Source organism: Balearica regulorum, chromosome 5 (genome assembly GCF_011004875.1).
Source record: "Balearica regulorum gibbericeps isolate bBalReg1 chromosome 5, bBalReg1.pri, whole genome shotgun sequence".
NCBI classification, from domain to species: Eukaryota; Metazoa; Chordata; class Aves; order Gruiformes; family Gruidae; genus Balearica; species Balearica regulorum.
The window spans coordinates 47186775-47206275 of record NC_046188.1 but is presented as its reverse complement, the minus strand read 5'-3'; the positions used below and the strand labels follow the sequence as shown (position 1 = coordinate 47206275).

The window sequence follows — 19501 nt, the reverse complement described above, 5'->3', positions numbered from 1 at the left end:
AAAACTCCTTAATCCAACAGGGGTTTCAAATATTTTAAAAAATATTTGTTCTAGCTTTTCTCTTTTGACATTTGAACTTCTGTCCTTTGTTTTTTTGCCCTCTCCCATTAGTCTCATAGTAATTAGTGTCTTCCAGCTTCCAAGTCTGAGAAGTTAAAGAGTACCAATATTCTAATACTGACGTTTTTAACATTTCTCACCTAAGAATAGAAGCTGTTGCTAAAACAGGCTTTTAGATTTCATTGGTCAGTTAGAAAACCTTTTGCAGGAAGGACAGTTTTCCAAGAAGGTCAGGATATATGGATTTATGATTGCAAGGCCACCATTTCAAAGATTTTTCAAATATCAGTCTTTAAAGCATAGTATATTCATGATCATTCTGATCCTTCTGGGGCATGTTAAAGTTTATCTACAATATTTTTTCATTAGTTTACTGCAGTGGATTTTGAGGACTATACTATCTGGATTACAAAGGCATTAAGTATTGAGCCATTATTTTCAACTGATGTTTTGTACTTGAAGCCTGCAGAAGCTGCAAGCATATCTGCTATTCTCATAGCGCATTGGTTCTCATCCTGCTTCTTGGGAAAACCTCCAAGGAAATTTTGCTGATGCAGATGACAAAGTCTGAGAGGACACAGATTCAGCAGGTCCAATTCATTACCCAAGTTGAGTATGAAATTTTGAAAATAAATGCTACGGACATATCACCTGTTGGTGGTTCATAACAAGCATTATTTGGAACGTTCGCCTTCTCTCAAAAAAGGTTAGCTGTCCAGACTTTGAGATGTAATGCGGAATTTGACCCATAAGAGCAAAATACCTAAAGCACATCAATTTATCTTCTTAGGTGATGGAAGAGAAAGACATAGCTCAGTCTAAGGGCTTTCTGAGACAGGTTTGAAAAGATTTGCTCCGTTGAAAACAAATTTTAGATGGGCCAACCCTTTCAAGAGGGAGCTGCATTTTACATGTCCCTTCCTGCTCAAAAGACATAAGAATTTTCAGGTTTTAAACCCTCCATTTCATCAAGTTGCACTAGCTGAAGAAGATAAAGTTACTTTTTTGTTGTTAAGGCTTTTATGAAGGGATTGTTTAAAATCCTTACTGCTCAAGTACAGGTAATGCACCTGAATATTTTTTTGCATTAAAACTGTCATAAACTCCAATTTTGTTTCCATTGCAACAGAACTTCTTTAAACAATATGATATTATTTAAAATTAAGCCACTCATGGAAAAAAAAAGGCAACACCATAACAAGTGTATTTATTGCACACTACTTTAAATGCTAGGGTTTCATCCAAGTTATGTCCAACATTTGATAACAAGGTTTTTGTGGATACTGAAAACCTGCAAACCTACCATTTGAGCTGAAGGGGGGAAAAAAGATTAACTGCTGTAAACACATTCCTGAATCATCATGAAGCCTGGGAATTTTTCTCATTTTATCAGAAGATAATAGTATGGGTAGTTAAATGATATAAACACCATATATGCCATTTGTGTTTCCTCAAGCAATGTAAAAACAATATATTTCAAGCATACGTTTATGGAATGTTAATGTTAATTCATACAGAACAATTTTCTTCTGCAGTATAAGCAAGCAATCCTAAAATGTATTTTTAAAAATACTTCTTTAAGTCTAAGACTGACAATGTTACTATCTATACTCAGACATACAGTTTGAGGAATTATATATATTAGCCAAAAAAATTCCTGATACGACCTGTCAGAAAATAGCATGCAAAAAAAACCTCTGAAGCTGTAAGACATATATAAATAAATGAGCAGAATTCCACCCAGCAGGTGGTACACAGATTGGAGACAGGAATTCTCAAAGACAAGTGGCAGTAATAGAATAAATACCTATAGTACAAAGTTAGTTTTAACTCTTTTTTTTTCCTAAGAGGAAGAAAAAGAAAGACTAAATATCAAATCAGACAAGTCTGCAGCCATCATGTTTTCTCATTTATTAGATTTAGAAATTAATTTAAATTTTCTATCTTTCTTCTATTTGCCTCTAAATTAATACTAACCAATGCAAATTTATTCAAATTTAGCTCATTACCATCTTTGACAGTTCTCCAATTGTATTGCATCAACACACCAAAACTTCCACAGAACACCCCTCAGCAGTCTCCAAAACCTGACATTCATCACTGCCCATTAATTTTTACTAGTGTTATCACAGAATATAGTAGCATTCTACCATAAGGCATACTAAAACTGTTCTTCAGTAAAATGATTTTCTATACATTTGAAAAGTACCAAAAAGAAAACAAATTATTCTTTAGAAGAAAAAATGATCTTCCTTGATTTATATGGATTGCTTTTCTTTGGGGGGAAAAAGATAATTGGAAAAAAACTGATGTTCTTATAATATCATTATTTCTGTTTTTCCAGGTTTTTATCTGGAAAGCTTTTGTTAAGATCTGAATGGTTGTGTGAACTCACAAATCAAAATAATTCTCACTTAATGGCATACTCGCATGTAGAAAAAAATCTCAGAAAACTCTAGTATAAGGAAAAACAAAATTAGAACTGATTCTTCACCACTGAAAGGTTTCAGAATCCATTTAATTTATTTGAAAAGTGAAAATGTAAATGCCCATTCCAGTGCTGGTAGCCATCGGAATTCACTTTTCACAAACCATGACTGTACAAAGATGCAAGAATGAAAAATCAGATGCATGGTTATGGAAAGAACTTCAGTACCCTAAATTCTCTTGCGATTTAGTATTCCTCTGTACAAATACAAAATAAACGACTGTGCTCACATCAACAAACTTTGATGTTCTAATAAAGGCTCTGTACCTGCTGCCCCCAACATGCCTTGAACCGCATGCAGATTTTTCTGAATATTAATGAATAATACTACGCTTCCCAGGTAATATAATCACTTAAGAATAAAATGCCATCTATTGCTTTGACTATATTTAATTTAGGTGCTGTGATTCTGTTACTACATGTAATTTACAAACTCTGGTAGAGTGCCCTGTATGCTACAGGGATGCCTGAGCTGCTACTATCCTGACATCCTATATTTAGCAGTATATTTCTGATATTAACACAATAAAAAGGAAGGAGGCTGTGCCTCTTTAAAATTCATATTTATGTTGCTAAATGTTTTTCTCTCTTTACTTAGAGGTCAACAGCATGCATCCTTAGCTTCATTTAATTGCTTTATGAAGTCGCAAAAGGCAGAGAGAAGAAGAGACCATACAAGAGTTTTTCCAAATGCTATCTTCATTATTGATGTGACTGGCATCCAGATCCAGCATATGCTTTAAGCACAAACATGACTACAAGACTGATGTAGATGAGTCCCAAGAAACCCATTCCTTATAATTTACTTCTGCTACCAATGGAGAGCCTACAGTTACCAATTTAAAAGTCAGCGTAAGATCTGTCCTAAAAATTGATTACCAATCACCTCTCTAAAGACTTTTTTTTTTTTTTTTTTTTTTTTTTACACCTTAGACACCCAGATGTGATTATATGAAAAGGTACAGATGAGCAGACAAGAATAAAGTTTGGAAAGAAGATAACAGCAGGACTTTAGTAGACCACACAGTGTTAATGAATGAAAGAATGAAGGAAAGTGATTTTCAGTTTACCTGTCTTCAGTAATTCATGGTACAATTAATTATCCTCCATGCCAAAGTGTAGTGTATTTATTTTCTCAGATGGTAGGCTGTATCTTAGGATATGTCCGTATTAACAATCTCCATTGCACGTTCCTTTTTTCTGGCAACCTGTGTGTGTTGGGGGAAAAAAAGATAACATTTTATGGTGTAGTGTGTCTCATGCTGACAGAGCACCAGATTATAATGTGCTTTATAATGAACATATTAGAAATCTCATGACTAATTATGAAGTAGAAACACCTCTGAAGTACAAGTACTTAAAATTTCTTAGGCAGACCATTTAAACATACAATTTATAAACATAGAAAATAAAAGAGAATTCACCTGGTTTTGACTAGAGGTTATATTCTGTTCTGCTTATCTTCATCAACAATAATATTAATAATGTGGAACTTGTTCCTGAGACACTACACAGTGGGTAGTCTATACTGCAGCCATTATCCCATTTACCAGACAAAATATCCACATATTATAATGCCAATTCACACCCTGACTCAATGACACAGAAAAAATCATCATCCTTTCTGAACTGCATACATCGAGATGCAGTTAGTTATTTTGTTGTGGGTTAGAGGGTTTTTTTCCAATGTTTATAGCATTTTATAGCATTTAGCAGAAACTGTACATTCAACAATGCTAAATGTACAATACCTCTGAACTTGGGTATTCTTTGTGAGAAACTGTCCCTGACACAGTAGAGCTATGTCCTGACATGAATTAAAAGCCAGGTATCCCCATGACATACATAAATCTTCCCTACTAACTGCAGATTTGAACAACATTTTTTTTTTTATCCCCTAGGACAACCTTTTCATCAGTCTACTTCCATTGTGGTTTTATATATGTGTGAAAGTCGTTAATGGCTATTTATATATTTTATTCATCTGAAACTCATGTTATTCCACTGAAAAACACCAAAATTCTAAGGCAGGTGTGTATTATGTTAACCTACATTAATTTTGCACATGATGCAGCTGTTCAAATACCTGGAAATGTAATTTCTCTTTTGAAGTAAAAAACATCTGGTAGTAATGGTGAACCTTAATTAATCAACAGATCACAGATGTATGGAATCTGACAAGCTCATGCCAAAACCCAAGTACCATAGGAAACATGGTTAGCATAAGTCACTTGAATTCCAGAAGGCTCATTTCTTCTATGCTTGAAGGAAAACTCAGGGAGAAAAATGTGTTAACATTCCTTTATAACTAATACTGAGCTTAATTTGAGATATTCTAATATTTGCAGTTTCTCTTTAAATTTCAGAAATTACATCAGTGCACACCGCTAGTCATTGTGTATCATATCTCATCAGTTTTATATAATTCTTCTGAATAACTGAAAATTATGTGTCTAGTTAATATGCAGTATGGGAACACAAGGAATGTTTTGATCACAGCAGTCATGTTTTCTCCAAACAGCGATTTTCTATTCTGACGAGATATTATCACCTGCTTTTATTAACTTATTGTGATCCAGTGGATTTTTTAATTAACTGCAATTAAATTATTCTATTGTCAGCTTCTTGTCTCTGCTGATTGCTTTCTATGTATAGAACTAAAAATAGCTTCAAGATCTAGAAAAGAAATAAACCATTATTTAAAACTTAACTGGAGGGATCTAATAGTTTCTTACCATCAGAAAGAATTTCCATTTGGAAACAAAAATTAAAAATAAATATATTCTTCAGGAAATGTATAGAATATAAAAATAGAGATAGAAACATTTAATTTTACAGAAAAATATATTAATATAATATATAGGGAATATATTATAAAAGTTAAAAAGTGTTATTCTTTAAAGTGGGGAAAAAACCTTTCTACATACACCTACACCACTGATATATATATATTATTCATCTTCCATAATAAATTAGAATAATTAGGGGACAAAAATAGATATAAGAAACAAAAATGCATCAGCCACATTCACAGTCACAGATCATACCACAGTTTAACTTACTATTATATAAGGGAAAGCTACAGAGACTGCTGCTGTTCTAAAACTTAATCATCAGGATCATTCCAAGAACTTCTCTGTAGAAAGTGATTTTACTCCTGTGCTGCATGAAGATCAGAATTAGTCCTAATGTTACCATTTAAATTATGAGAACCACTCTGCCAAAGGAGAACAGGAGGTACGTTTTATCTTACAATAATGCTTTACTAAATTTTAAATGACCTTCAAATATTTTACCTGCCATCAGTATTTTATCCTTCACAAGAATGTTAGGAACTACCTCTGATAGCAGTACAGGAATGGATCAGATGGCATTCCAGTCTCCAAACCAGATCACATATTTTCCCTCTTTGCACATAGTGAATATTATTCTATAATTACAGAAATACCTGTCACTTAGTATTAAAAGTATTAAGGTATTGGTTCAGTGAAAAACTTTCCTAATCTGTCCTGTCTTTTTTAATATATCACAGAATTAATTAGCACCTAATAATAATAATCCAGCTTTATAGTACAATAATTCTTGAAAGTTAGTTGAGGTATTTCAACAACAACACGGAGTTCACACTCACATATGAACCATATATACTGGTAACTATCATCATTCAATTCCTATTCTGCTTTCAAATACGATTCAGGGAAAGGATGGTGCAATGGTTACTGATGAGACTGGGACTCTGACTACCGATTCAGCCATATGTTTAAACTGGGTTACCAAGGGTGGTAATGGGCGTTATGCATAGAAAAGCATCAAGCATATGGATTTTACCTTTCAGCCTATGTTTTCCATCTGTAAAATGGCAATAGTAATTCATCATATAATTTACTTTATAATATAATTTACTTGTGAACAATAGACAGAACAATTTGTATAATGCATATAGCAGTGATAACAACCTGACACTGATGTTTTGTAATAAAAGTAATAACAGTAATCTTTTTATAGTTAAATAAGTATTACATTATAATTGCAATTGAGGAACTGCCTGGAGTATAAACACAATTACATATATGATTAATTATGAAACAGTTTTCATTCTATATTTGGGAATCACTGACAGAATCTGTGAAGTTGGAAGGGACTTGTGAAGATCAATTAATCCAACCTCCCTTGTTTGACTATCCAAATAGTAAAAGTTTTCTTCTTAGGTTTAAACGGAATTTTCTGTATTTCAGTTTGTGCCCATTACCTCTTGTCTTCCCTGAAGCCAGGTTTCAAAGACATATATAATATTTTAAGGATGCGCTATTAAAGTGAGTGTTTAGTTTGTTTCTTATACTCCCTTTAATATCATGGAATCATATTTCCTGATCATGTTCCTATAATACAATGACCACTGAAGGAAAAGAAAAAAAAAAAAAAAAAGTCTTTCATCCACCATCAATGCAATATTTTCTTATTATAACACCTACCACATTCTACTGTATTTAAACAACCTGTTGGTGTCTCAAAACTTTAAATCCATTTTTTGACCCTTTAATTTCAAATTCTGATTGGGTTCTGCTTTCTAGTAGTTTGAAAGGATGTATCACTATATTCTATTTGCTGCTTTATAAATGTTATGTCTCAATCAGACGAGCTCATCTTTCCACTGTTTCTACAGCAAAGACTACTGACTGACTAAGGACAAATACTCTAATCTATTGCCATGTTGTATTTAAATAAAACTGATCATCCCTCACAGAACTAACAAGGTCAAATTATTTCACATTACAAATTTTTATGGACAAATTTAAAAAAAATGCATGGCATTATTGTTCCCTGATGAGTGGTGACTGACACTGAATTATTTGGATTTTTCCTTCCCCTTGCATAATGCTATGCACATCTGTACTTATGAAACAAAATGTATTCTGCAAGCTCATGTAGTTATTCAGAATTTCCTCAATGACATAAATTTTCAGCACCTTGTGCAGGGAATTTCTTTCTTTTATGATGGTTTTATGCTGAAAAGAATTGGACTCCTAAATAGATTAGGTCTTGGTTGGATTTATACTTGGGATTTTTATGGAAATCACTCCATTGTTTCTACTAAGCCAATAAATCATGTAAGTTGTTGGTCACAGTTGCAGAATGTGGCATAAAATTTGCATATATTTCTCTTACTTATCGCCTGGGGGCAATAAGATTAAAATGTTTCCTATACTGTAATTGGACTTCTAGTACACTCATTGAAGTAAGTTCACTCAGCACTCAACTATAAGATTTTTTTAAAAAAAATGTTTTAAATAAAGAACATCTTTTTCTTTCTTAAACAATATTCCTGTATTCACATTAAAAAAAATGCCTTGCAGGCATGAACCACTATATAGCTTTAAGAGATATAGTTTCCAGCCATGTAACACTGATTAAAGACAGGTTGATAAACCTTTTTTTTTACCAAGGCATAGGGTAAGGGCCAAACTTTAGGCACTTTTTTCCAAAGATGTTTTCTTATTCTGTCATTGCTTTAAGCTACCCAATTTCTTTCAAGGGGGTACCATTCTCAATGATAGTTTCATTGCCCTCCTATATAAAATCTTGGCTACTACTCCATTTCTAACAAAATAAAAAGTAATGGCAACACAATGGTAGTTAACTTTCCCTGCTATGAACCACTGTTTTTTTCAATTCATTCTCTAGTGTCTGGCATTTGGTGGAGTCATTAACACCTGTGCAGAATTAATACTATGCAAGTGTACACTGCAAGCAAATCAGAACAGGAACATTTTGTACCTGTCTTATACAGGTGTAAAAGATTACTTATGTTGCAAGGCAGAATGTAAATTGTTATATTTAATTATGGGGATATCCAATGACAGCCCAGGATGCATTTACTTCTAAAGGACAACAGCAGCAAGAGATCTTCTCCCTCATCCTTGCAGGGGAAGCCACCTGGTCCAAACAAATGGGAAGGAGCACCACCAGCTCGTTCAGGGTGCCTTCTTCCAGGCACAAAAGGTTTCCTCAGAGGAAATCATTCTCACATCATGTTCAAATCTGTCCCTTCAGCTCCTAAATGTAACAGAAACAGCTTGAGATGCTACAGCTTTGAGCTAGACTGGGAAACAGGTCAGTGCAGTGGAGGTTTTTACTGGTTGCAAAGCTTTTAAATGATGTTTTACATACACAGTTTGCATGAAATTGTAATGTATACACTAATGCTATTTGCAATCTCTGTGTGAACATTCCTAACTTTAACACTGTATTATATTGATTTAAGTAATTGATAAGTCATTGACTTAACTCATTTCTAGCTGGCTTAAATTAGCCTAGAGAAGAGGAGACCAAGGGGTGACCTCATCGCGGCCTACAACTTCCTCATGAGGGGGAGTGAAGGGGCAGGCGCTGATCTCCTCCCTCTGGTGACCAGTGATAGAACCCGAGGGAACAGACTGAAGCTGTGACAGGGGAGGTTTAGGTTGGGTATTAGGAAAAGGCTCTTCACTGAGAGGGTGGTCGGGCACTGGAACAGGCTCCCCAAGGAAGTGGTCACAGCACCGAGCTTGACTGAGTTCAAGAAGCATCTGGATAACGCTTTGATTCGGCTGGTCCTGTGTGGAGCCAGGAGTTGGACTCCGTGATCCGTATGGGTCCCTTCCAACTCAGGATATTCTATGATTCTATGATTCTAAATCAAAATATGACACTTATTCTGAACTATGAATGTCTACACTGGGGCTTACACTGAGAGAATGGAAAATATGAGTCATTACTGGGTTTCAGTACAGATTTATATCTGGACCTAAGTCATCTTCATATATTCTGTGACAGATGCTATTCACTTAGAAAAGGCAATATAGATTAATTCCTTTACCACAAAAAGGGAAAGCAACTTCTGGACACAGTGAACATATCATAATTATGTATATACACAGAAACAGAAACTATTTTGCACACTGCAATCTACAAATTCAAATGATTTAATTTATCAAACAGGACAATATTTAGCTTTAATCAGAATTCATTAAAGAAAAAGTGGCTAAACCAGAAAGACTTTATATTTATGTTGCTAAAAAAATAAGCTTCATATTTATTCATTAAGAATGGAACAATCTAAGTCACAGAATTTATTTGTATACACTTAGAATTCACAAACATTTAATATCTTAGTCGATACCTAATTAATGTAAAAAAGAATTATCCTATTATCATAAATATATGGATAATGATAAATGCTCTTTAAATAAGTATCATCCTACAATCAGAGTACCCTGAGTTTATAGGAATTGCGATTATATTTTACAAGCGTCTTGGAAATACAATTTTAGCCTCATAGTTGGATGATAGTGTAAAAAGTATTGTATTATCCCTCCCTTAGAGCAGTGTGTGCTCAGAATTAGAGACAAGCTGAAACATGTTCCACAATTTCTGAATATAAGACAGGTTCCTATCTCTGAGAAAGTCAAAAGAAATTATGCCGTCATTACTTAGATAAGACTAAAATTAAAAACAAAACAAGCAAGGAAACAAACAAAAAACCACCCAGAAAACCTGTAACCTAAACTTTTACAGAAATACATTTTCCTTACTGTCATTTGCAGGTTTACAGATTTAGTTCTTTATATTTCTTAGTAAAATCAATCCATGTGTACTAGAAATAGAAAACATAAAGCAAACATCAGTCTAAACCTTACTTTTCTCAAAAGCTTTTGATCCAAAAAGAGATCTCTAATTGGGAAGAGTCAGTATATCTTCTATATGAGCCTTTTACAGGCACCATTACACAGAAAGTTGCCATGTGGTTCTGCTTACGCTCAGTATGGTTTTATTTATTTCGTAATATACCGTTCAGACTGCTATATCAAAGCACTTCTTTCAAATACTGCCTTAGGTCATTTTGCACCCAGACTCATTTCAATTAAAAGACATTTCTCACATCATAAAATACTGTGAACACTTTTTGTGAAAGGCACAAGATATTGTTTTTATCAGTATTTCTTTATTTCAGCAATACAGCATCCCTGTAGTTTAACAGATTAGGTGAAATGGAAGAGAAAAGCTTAGGGTTTTTTTCCTGAGACCCTACTGTTTTACTTTTCCTTCCATCTCTTCTTCCCAGATCCATCTATGAACAGAAACACCTCTAAGAGGGTCAAAACACAAACATGAGTTTCTTTAAAAATATCCCAAAAAATGAAGCTACCAGACAAATAAAAATAAAGCAAAAATTATCGCACAAACTATAACAACCATAACAACTACTACAGTAGTTACATATAGGAGAGGTGAAAGATTTTTATTGCTCCTTTGTCCTTGAATTTCCCCATAGGTGAATTATTTTTTCAACATTTGTCACTTGTTAATCATGATGTTTTCATGACGCAGATGAACTGAGGATTACACATAACTGCCCCTGGAAAAATAAACCTCAGAAAAAGATCAGCATACAGTGCATCGATCCCTGAAGCAGTCAACAGAAAATGAATACACATTGACCAATGAGTGGAATAATGGCTTTGTTGACCATCTCAGTGAAGTTCAGCTTCCCCAACTAAGTGGATAGAGAGAGAAAAAGATGGAGATACGATGAAAATCATCTCCCTATCACCTCTGATCTCTGCTTTACACAATCATCCTCCTTCAGTCACATACATGGCCAGATGGCCACAGATCAAGGATGGTACATCGCTTGTGTTCACAGTAGTTTCTTTGCCCTTCTGGCTGCACTTGACATGAAAACACTTTATTAATCAGAACAATATATCTACCTTGTCAAATGGTACTATAGCTTATTGTAATAATTAATACTATCACACTGCTCTTTACCTCTTAATTAAATTCAGATGAAGTCAGCAAATCCACAGTGGACTTATGATTTCAATTTATCCTCATGAATATTGTAAGGTCCCATGAGTATTATATAACCACCAATATGCCAGTTGCACATGACTTTTCTAAATACATACATTGCATAAGAAGAAAAAAAAAAGAATTAAAAAAAATCACTGTTTGAGATAGATGCAAAGCAACAAAGAGAGAAAATATTACAAATACATCCAGAGACTAGACAGAATAAAAGACAAAGATTATTTTTTTTCTGTTTAAGGAAACTTAACGTAGCCTTAAACTTAACCTTGGTAGGTCATTAGAAATTATACCAATTGTATTAAAATATAGCAACTCTGAAAGAAAAAAAACCAGCCTATTATTTTTGCAGTCATAATAATCACTGCCATGATATGGTCTTTATATCACTGCACCAATAAAAAAAACATGCTATGGAGAGGTGTTTACACCAGTGGAAAGCAAGAGAGCCCTGTAGAGGGATAAAAGTTTTAACCGTACATTGCTTCTTTGTGTAGAGTCCATTAATCAGGAGTGTGGGCATCAGGGATATTCGATGGTGAAGCGGCTGGGTTGTGCAGTCTGTATATCCATGCAGGGGAGCACTATCCTTTGATGTCAAGAAAGGAGATAATTCTACTCTCTTATTTCAGTTTCAGTTATTCAATGCTACTAGACAGTTATTGGATAACCAAGACAACATAGCCATAATATATCAGGTACTATTATTCCATTTTTAATGTAACTGTACAAAACCTCATGTGGACTTCAGCAGATGACCACCCATGTGCAAGGAATATTAATTCAAGCTGTAGAAGATAACAGGATCATCATCAGAACAGAATCTAATCTTATAAGAGGAATTGGATAGTGCTTAACTCATTTACCCTAGCAAAATGAAGGTTAAGAGAAGGTATGATTAGAGTCTATAAATATATTGGCTGGTTAAAAGTAGAAAGATATGGAGAACTTTTAATGTAAAGGACAGTTCCATAAAAACAAATGTGCATACCCTAACACATTTAATCATAAAAAAAAATGACAACTTCTGAACATTAAAATGGTGAATCTTCTGTAATAGCCCTGCACTCAGAGAAGTGGGGACAACCATCTTCTAACCTACAGTGAACTAATCTACAGTGACTCTTCAGAGAGTTTTGTTTCTTAAGATAGGCTAAACTGATTTTAAGAAAAGGAATACATGATGTGTCAGTCTTATAGAAGGGGGAACCAGTGTCAATGAAGAGTATTACAAAACAACAAAATCATAGTTTTACTTGGTTTTAATCTCTGGTCAGTTGTATTCTCACACAAGGTAGGACTTATCTTGACAGACCATGTTCAAATTCTTATCGTCCATGACTAATTTCCAGAAATACGCATTTCTTCAGCTTGAGAATCAGTCAGTGACATAAACCACTTCACAAAATTCTCTTCGTGATGCCCACAGGATTACCCTTAAAGTACAGTCTCCACTTTGGAAATCAAGAATCTTTTTGACACTCATTTCCCCTTCAGAAGCAAAACAATGTTTAGAGATAGTTGTACATGAGGCACATTAAAATATAAATAGTCTCAAAACAGCCTGAAATACATGAAAAAAAGTGAGTTCTACAACTATTCCTACTTGTATGATTATTTACTTCAGTAGCTCCTACTGCTAGTCATTCCTCATCACACCTGGCTTTACTGATGGAGTTGTTATGGATGGATACAATGATATGCATGCACACTGAGTGGGTGTTGCAATACTCCAGGCATTTTCTTTTACTGATTACCTGACAAACAGTGTAAGTTGAACATAGAAACATATTCTTACTAGATTTTATTCACTGAGGCTTTGTTTTCTCTTTATTTTCTTCTAATTGTTTCAAAATAGCAGTGCAGCTGAACTACATTAACAATTCCAACACATAATAAAAAGGACACAAATATTAGCGTTCTCCAGAACAACAAATTGATTGAGGGGGAAAACAGAATGGGGTTTGGAAACATATTCAGATCTGCATTCAAAATTTGGTGAACACTAAATACAGACATGCCACAGTGCCAACATTCAAAGACAGCACTTAATGATCTATTCAGCTAAATATTTCATCTCAGATAAGATTATGAAGACCATATTAGTAATTTATCAGAGACAACATGCAGATAGAAACAAGGGTGCCATTTCCTTTCCTCGCAATAGAAGTGTTTTGTGTTTTATCTCAGGGCTTCACTTTATTGACTTTGCAAAAGTAAATACCTACCCCTGTTTGAATCCAGTACCCAAAGGAAACAGCAATGTTGATTTATATAATTGCAGAGCATTTTCAATATATTTCCTTATTCTTATATGTGATAGCACTCTATTTGCTTTCATTTCTCTGCTGCACACCAAACTTTTGCATATTTTCATTATCTGTCTGCCGCAATACCTAGGCGTCTTTTGACTAGTTCCAGTTAACTTTGAATCTGACAATGTGTATCAGCATATTCTGCTCCCTTTCATGATCAATGATGTGGGTGGCCATTTTATTCAATGGAAATTAACATTTTAGTGATATGTAATTATTACTAATATACGTATCACTTCACTGGCCTTTTATTCAGATCATCACCTAGCTAGCCAAAAATGAAGTTTAAAAGAGCTGGATGGATGGACACTCACCAGCCACCACAAAGACTCTGGAGAATGTATAGACACAGTTGAACTCTCCAGACTGATAATTTGAACAATTTAATCAACACATTACCAAGTGTATTAATGAACTGTTTACTAAAGTATTTTCAGTTTATGTTTTCTTATCAAGTCTGTTACTGTATAGAATACATAGGAGGATGAACATGTAAACAAGGCAGTGAAGATTGGTCAGCTCCACAAAGAATCAGAAGGTCTGAGGAGTATGTACTGGCCTTCCACCAGTTATCCTATCATTATCAGATACTAATAAGCAGCAAATTCACTCACCTGCAGAAGACTTTCCAAAAATCTTGTATTAGAGAATCATATACGTGACAGAGACAAGAAATATAAAATGTATCTGGTAATGTTTCTTCTATTACTTTTTGTTAATATATATATAAAATAGTGACAGTTTTACTATAGTTTCAAAATGTCATCCAAGTTTTTTTGAAATGTTTCTGGAGTCTTGATGAGCAGTTAACAAAGGGGATAACGAAGAGAAGGGGCCATGTCCATCTGTAACTATGTACTGCTACAAAAACAACTAGCTTTTGAAGTACTGTGAAAATCGTACAGCTTATGTCATTAGAAGATACTCCATTCTGCTGCTCTGGTTTGTACTCTTTGAGATAGGGAAGAAAAGTTGGAATATAGCTTTGGAGTCCTTCACTATATTATGCTAAGATCTTAGATTGTCTTACTCTAGTGGATTTTGCCTAAATAGATGCAGCTGGTGGTACAAAGAGAATATAATAACCTTGTCTGGTGAACAAATTCCCCAGGTCAAATGAAACACACCTACTGAACTAAATGAAAAATAACTCACTTTTAAACATTAATGAGATTTAACACAAAAGCGTAGCAACACTGTTAAACCCCTCCACTCCTCAGACCCTGATCTCTTCACCTATATCACATCTGTATCTTGGTTAAATAACACATCGGAAAGAGTTGTCTGAAGCAGATTTCCCAAAAATACAGTATATTCAGTTTCTGAATCTTTATATCAACTGCCATGGACAAAAGAGAGGTGATAAAGTGTCTCAAGACTCTTCATGTCATGGAAGAATACAGGAAAATAAGAATGTGAACTAGAATGATAGGATTCCTCCTCCAACGAATAAGATGGGCTGAGGTGTCAAAAAGCTCTGCTGTGCCAAGGCTAGCTGAATTACAGTTTTGCCACTGTCCCAACATATACTGGGACAACAGTTTCTGGCAACAATTGTATTATAAGGCCATCATTTCCAGTTATTTTACAACAAAAAGAAAAAAAAAAAGAAAAACAAACAAACAAAAAAACAAAAACAAAAAAAACCCCAAACGAGCAATAACAAAAATCTCTCTTTGCAAGTACAGAGATTAAAGGTAAAAATAACCAAGATCAGATGTGTTGTTTATACATCATAACCTTGTCTGGATAAACCTAACACAACTTATAGATAAGAATTCTTGATATTAAAATGACAAAATATAATTGCATGTTTGTTCTTCCTCCTAAAGAAAAAGACAGCAAAAACTGGGGGAAAGAAAGGATGTCAGCTGTCAAGTATCTTCTTTTTACCCATTTGGTAGAAATTTGTTTACAAGAAATAGGAGAAACTCAGGTAAAGAAACCATCATAAAGAAAGAGGATTTTTCTTTATAAACACCCGTGGAATAGCTTAATGATTAATTTGTTCCATTTTCCTAGTACTGTTTGAAACATTCATTCATATTACATACATTTACTTACTTTCTAAAGTACCTATTCATGACACGATATTAAAATTAGATACATTTCCTTGATAGGTAACTCTTAGTCCCCTTCCCTAGCAGTAATATGCTCATTCTTTTGATGTGCTTTTACTGTGTTAGTCCCAAAGCAGAAGTCAGTCTTCTCTTGCTCTCAGAACAACACATGAAATGACCGTGCACCTGCCTTTAACAAGACTTCTCCACAGCATGAAGTGGAAGTCAAACCAATTCCATATTCAAAACTTACTCTGCCTTCTGAATCAGTTCAAAAATATGATAGTATCAGTTTGGAATATTAGTATTGTTATATTTATGCCTGCCATGTACAGTGGCACAGGGCATGCCAGGTTTATATGGTTTCATCTTTCAATTAATAACTAGTTGTCCTTTTCTGAAAACTTACAAAAAAGATAGGGAGCAATGAAGAAAAATGTCATTAGCAAGAACTTTGGATTTTTTTTTTTTAATATAATAAAGGAAGAGAAATACTAATGTGATGAGCATGTCAAATGGATGTTAAAATTCTTATTCTAAAAATGTCTGATTTTGCTTCTCCTTGCATTTTGTAGAAAAAAATGTCAAGCTCAATGGAATGATACTGGCATGCAGTCATCTTCCTAAATTCAGCTTAATCTCCTAAATTTGTAGAGAAATCCGAACCTAAAATCTAAATACCTCTGATTGCTGTTTGTATATGCTCAGATTTTAATTCATCTGTAGGTATCATATATTCCTATATGCTGATATGCAATGGAGAAACACCTTTGAAACTGTTACAAAGGACATGAAAGACTTGTACATGATTTCAAGATTACACGTGACGAAGGTTTGAGAGATACAATTTTCTGATGTCAAGACATACACATAAGGTGCTAAACAGTAAGACACATGCATTAAGTATATTTTATTGTCCCTTATTGCTCTTTAACGCATTCCACTGGGCGGGGGGGAAATCCCAACCAACCAATAACAAAATTTTCTACATACTACTGAGTACCCTCATCTGTGTTTAGCATTTTCAATTCTCAGCATCAATGCTGACGATATCACTGAGTCAAATATTATGGCTAGATATTTAAATGCTGAATAACTGCATGACTAAATACATCTGTGTTCATTAAGGCTAAATCAAGGATAATCAACATTTCTGTTTGCGCAGCAAACAAACTGCTACTAGCATTATGGAGAATTTTAGGTCTTCACAAGTTCTCCTGTTTCTATACAGCATTATGGGCTATCAGTTCTGTTGCAAGGCTTGTTCTGAGGTATCAGATCAGATATGGCTAGTGGAACTGAATCGAGAGACTGAGACGTAAGGGTGCGTGGCTGAAATGACAATCACAGACTCTTGCTATATATTCTTTGGTTTTATAAATACAAAGATAATAGGAAGAATTTAAAGTATTATTACCTATGCTTGAATCATTGCTTTTACATACCTAGAAACATTGCTACATAATGACACAGGGACAAAAAAAGCATAACAAGTGCATCTCCAGTATCACACTTAAACACTTGGGTTAGATCTAACCAATTATCTATTTATTGCACATGTCCTTATGTATCACAGAATGACTCACAGAGCTAAAATAATAATTGTAAAAATATCTGGATTTCATGCTGGAATGACAGCCCTGAAGTCTTAAGTTTTCCCTTCATTTCTTACAGTGTAAGTAGCTGTACTACAAGCTCTTTCTCACCACCACCCACTTGGAGAGACTATTGTTAAAGGTAAAAGACTTCTCAATTTTATAGGCTAATGCCTACAGCCTTGAGTCATCTATGGCCTCTTTTGCTGGGTTGATAAGTAGCTGCATTTCCAACTGACTTTCAAAGAAATTAAGGGCAACTTGAACCTATGAAAAGAGATTCAAGTCCTTGGCAGTCACCTTGCAAAAAAAAAAAAAGAAATCCTTTGTTTCTCAACTGAGTTCACAAAACAAAAGTCAGTCAAATAATTGCTATTAGGTACTTAATACTCCAAAAATGGGGGAAAACATAATGCAAAATTTTGGAAAGCATATTTCAAGAAAAAGAAACTGATTCTGTAATTTTTGTAACCAAGGGGAAGAAGACTTAAATACCAGCATATATATTTTATCAGTGTTAGTTCAATTAACCAATCACTTATATTGATTATTTAATGTGTGGTCAATTGCTTACTCACTGTTAGGTTGTCATGGTTCAGCCCCAGCCACAGCTGAGCACCACACAGTGGGATGGGGAGGAGAATGGGAAGACAAAGGCAAAACCTCATGGGTTAGGACAAGGACAGTTTACTGGGACAGAAAGGGAGAGGGAAACAACAACAATAACACCACTACTGATAATGGAATATTCATAATAGGTGATAACACAAGACAATTTACCAACTGGACAGTCAGACCATCCCAGAGCCACCCCTCCTTGACTAGCCCCCTTTCATGGTAAGCATGACCTCACATGGTAGGGAATAGCTCCTTAGTCAATTTGGGTCACCTGTCCTGGCTTCTTGTGAAAATTAACTCTGTCCTAGCCAGAACCAGGACATAATTGAATATGAGACTGTGGTTCAAAACTTTATTGAGATTTCTGTGAGATCAAAGGAAGTGCAAGAAAATAATAGCAGTGAAAGCAAGTTCAAGCCCAACTTCAATCAGCTAATGTAACAATGTCTCACAAGTTTTTTGTAATTTTAGAAACACAGACTGAAGCTTCTTCTCTTTTGCAACTGTGCTAAAGTCAAAATATCACTCAGGCAAATTATCTGGTATCACTTTGTTAAAATTGTGAACATAATGATATTTTAAAGAAAATATCTTTTCATTATCTCAAACCCAGGAATTGCATCTACTAAAATTTCCCTAAAGAAAATGCCGCCATATTTATATCTTTCAAGATTAAACTTCGATTAATATAAGTCACCTACTGTGACCAGCAGATTGAATGAGGTGATTCACCTCCATCTGTGTTCAGCTTTGGGGCCCCCAACATGAGAAGGACATGGAGCTGTTGGAATGAGTCCAGAGGAGGGGCACGAAGATTATCAGAGGGTTGGAGCAGCTCTCCTATGAAAACAGGCTGAGAGAGTTGGGGTTGTTCAGCCTGGAAAAGAGAAGGCTCCAGGGAGACCTTACTGCAGCCTTCATGTACCTAAAGGGGACCTACAAGACAGTTGGAGAAGGACCGTTTACAAGGGCATGGAGTGATAGAACAAGGGGTGATGGTTTTAAGCTGAAGAAGGGTAGATTTAGATTAGATGTTAGGAAGAAACTTTTCTCTGTGAGGGTGGTGAGGCACTGGAACAGGTCTGCCCAGAGAAGTTGTGGATGCCCCCTCCCTGGAAGTGCTCAAGGCCAGGTTGGATGGGGCTTTGGGCAACATGGTCTAGTGGAGGGTGTCCCTGCCCATGGCAGGGGAATTGGAACAAGATGATCTTTAAGGTCCCTTCCAACCAAAACCATTCTATGACTCTGTAAGTATTTCAAAAGTGTACATCTATACAGATGTAAAGATACATGGCATCACCTTTCTGTAAAAAGGTCTAATTGAGATTAAACTTGCCCCTGTGGTAAATGTGAAATTATTTAATTATAATTCAAATGATCTAAACTGAATAGCTTCTATTTCAAAGGCTCACTTGCATGGTGCTAAGAAGCTCATTAAATTCAATTAGCAGTAGTGCATGGCTATCATGCTTCCTTTCTGAACCACGGTATTATAATAAAGTTCTTCGATTATTTCCC

General features: G+C 34.8%; 1 protein-coding gene across 5 annotated transcripts in view; it reads right to left on the bottom strand.

The window, feature by feature from the left end:
* The window catches only part of LRRC4C (leucine rich repeat containing 4C), a 571899-nt gene that overhangs the window by 251451 nt on the left and 300947 nt on the right, over positions 1–19501 (bottom strand). For 4 of the 5 annotated variants that reach the window (XM_075754721.1, XM_075754728.1, XM_075754722.1 and 1 more), the window contains exon 2: positions 3619–3756. The gene's annotated coding sequence lies outside the window, so the exon portion shown is untranslated. Of the gene's footprint in view, positions 1–3618; positions 3757–5610; positions 5646–19501 lie in introns of those variants that run through there. The other variant, XM_075754725.1, reaches the window with a different exon arrangement.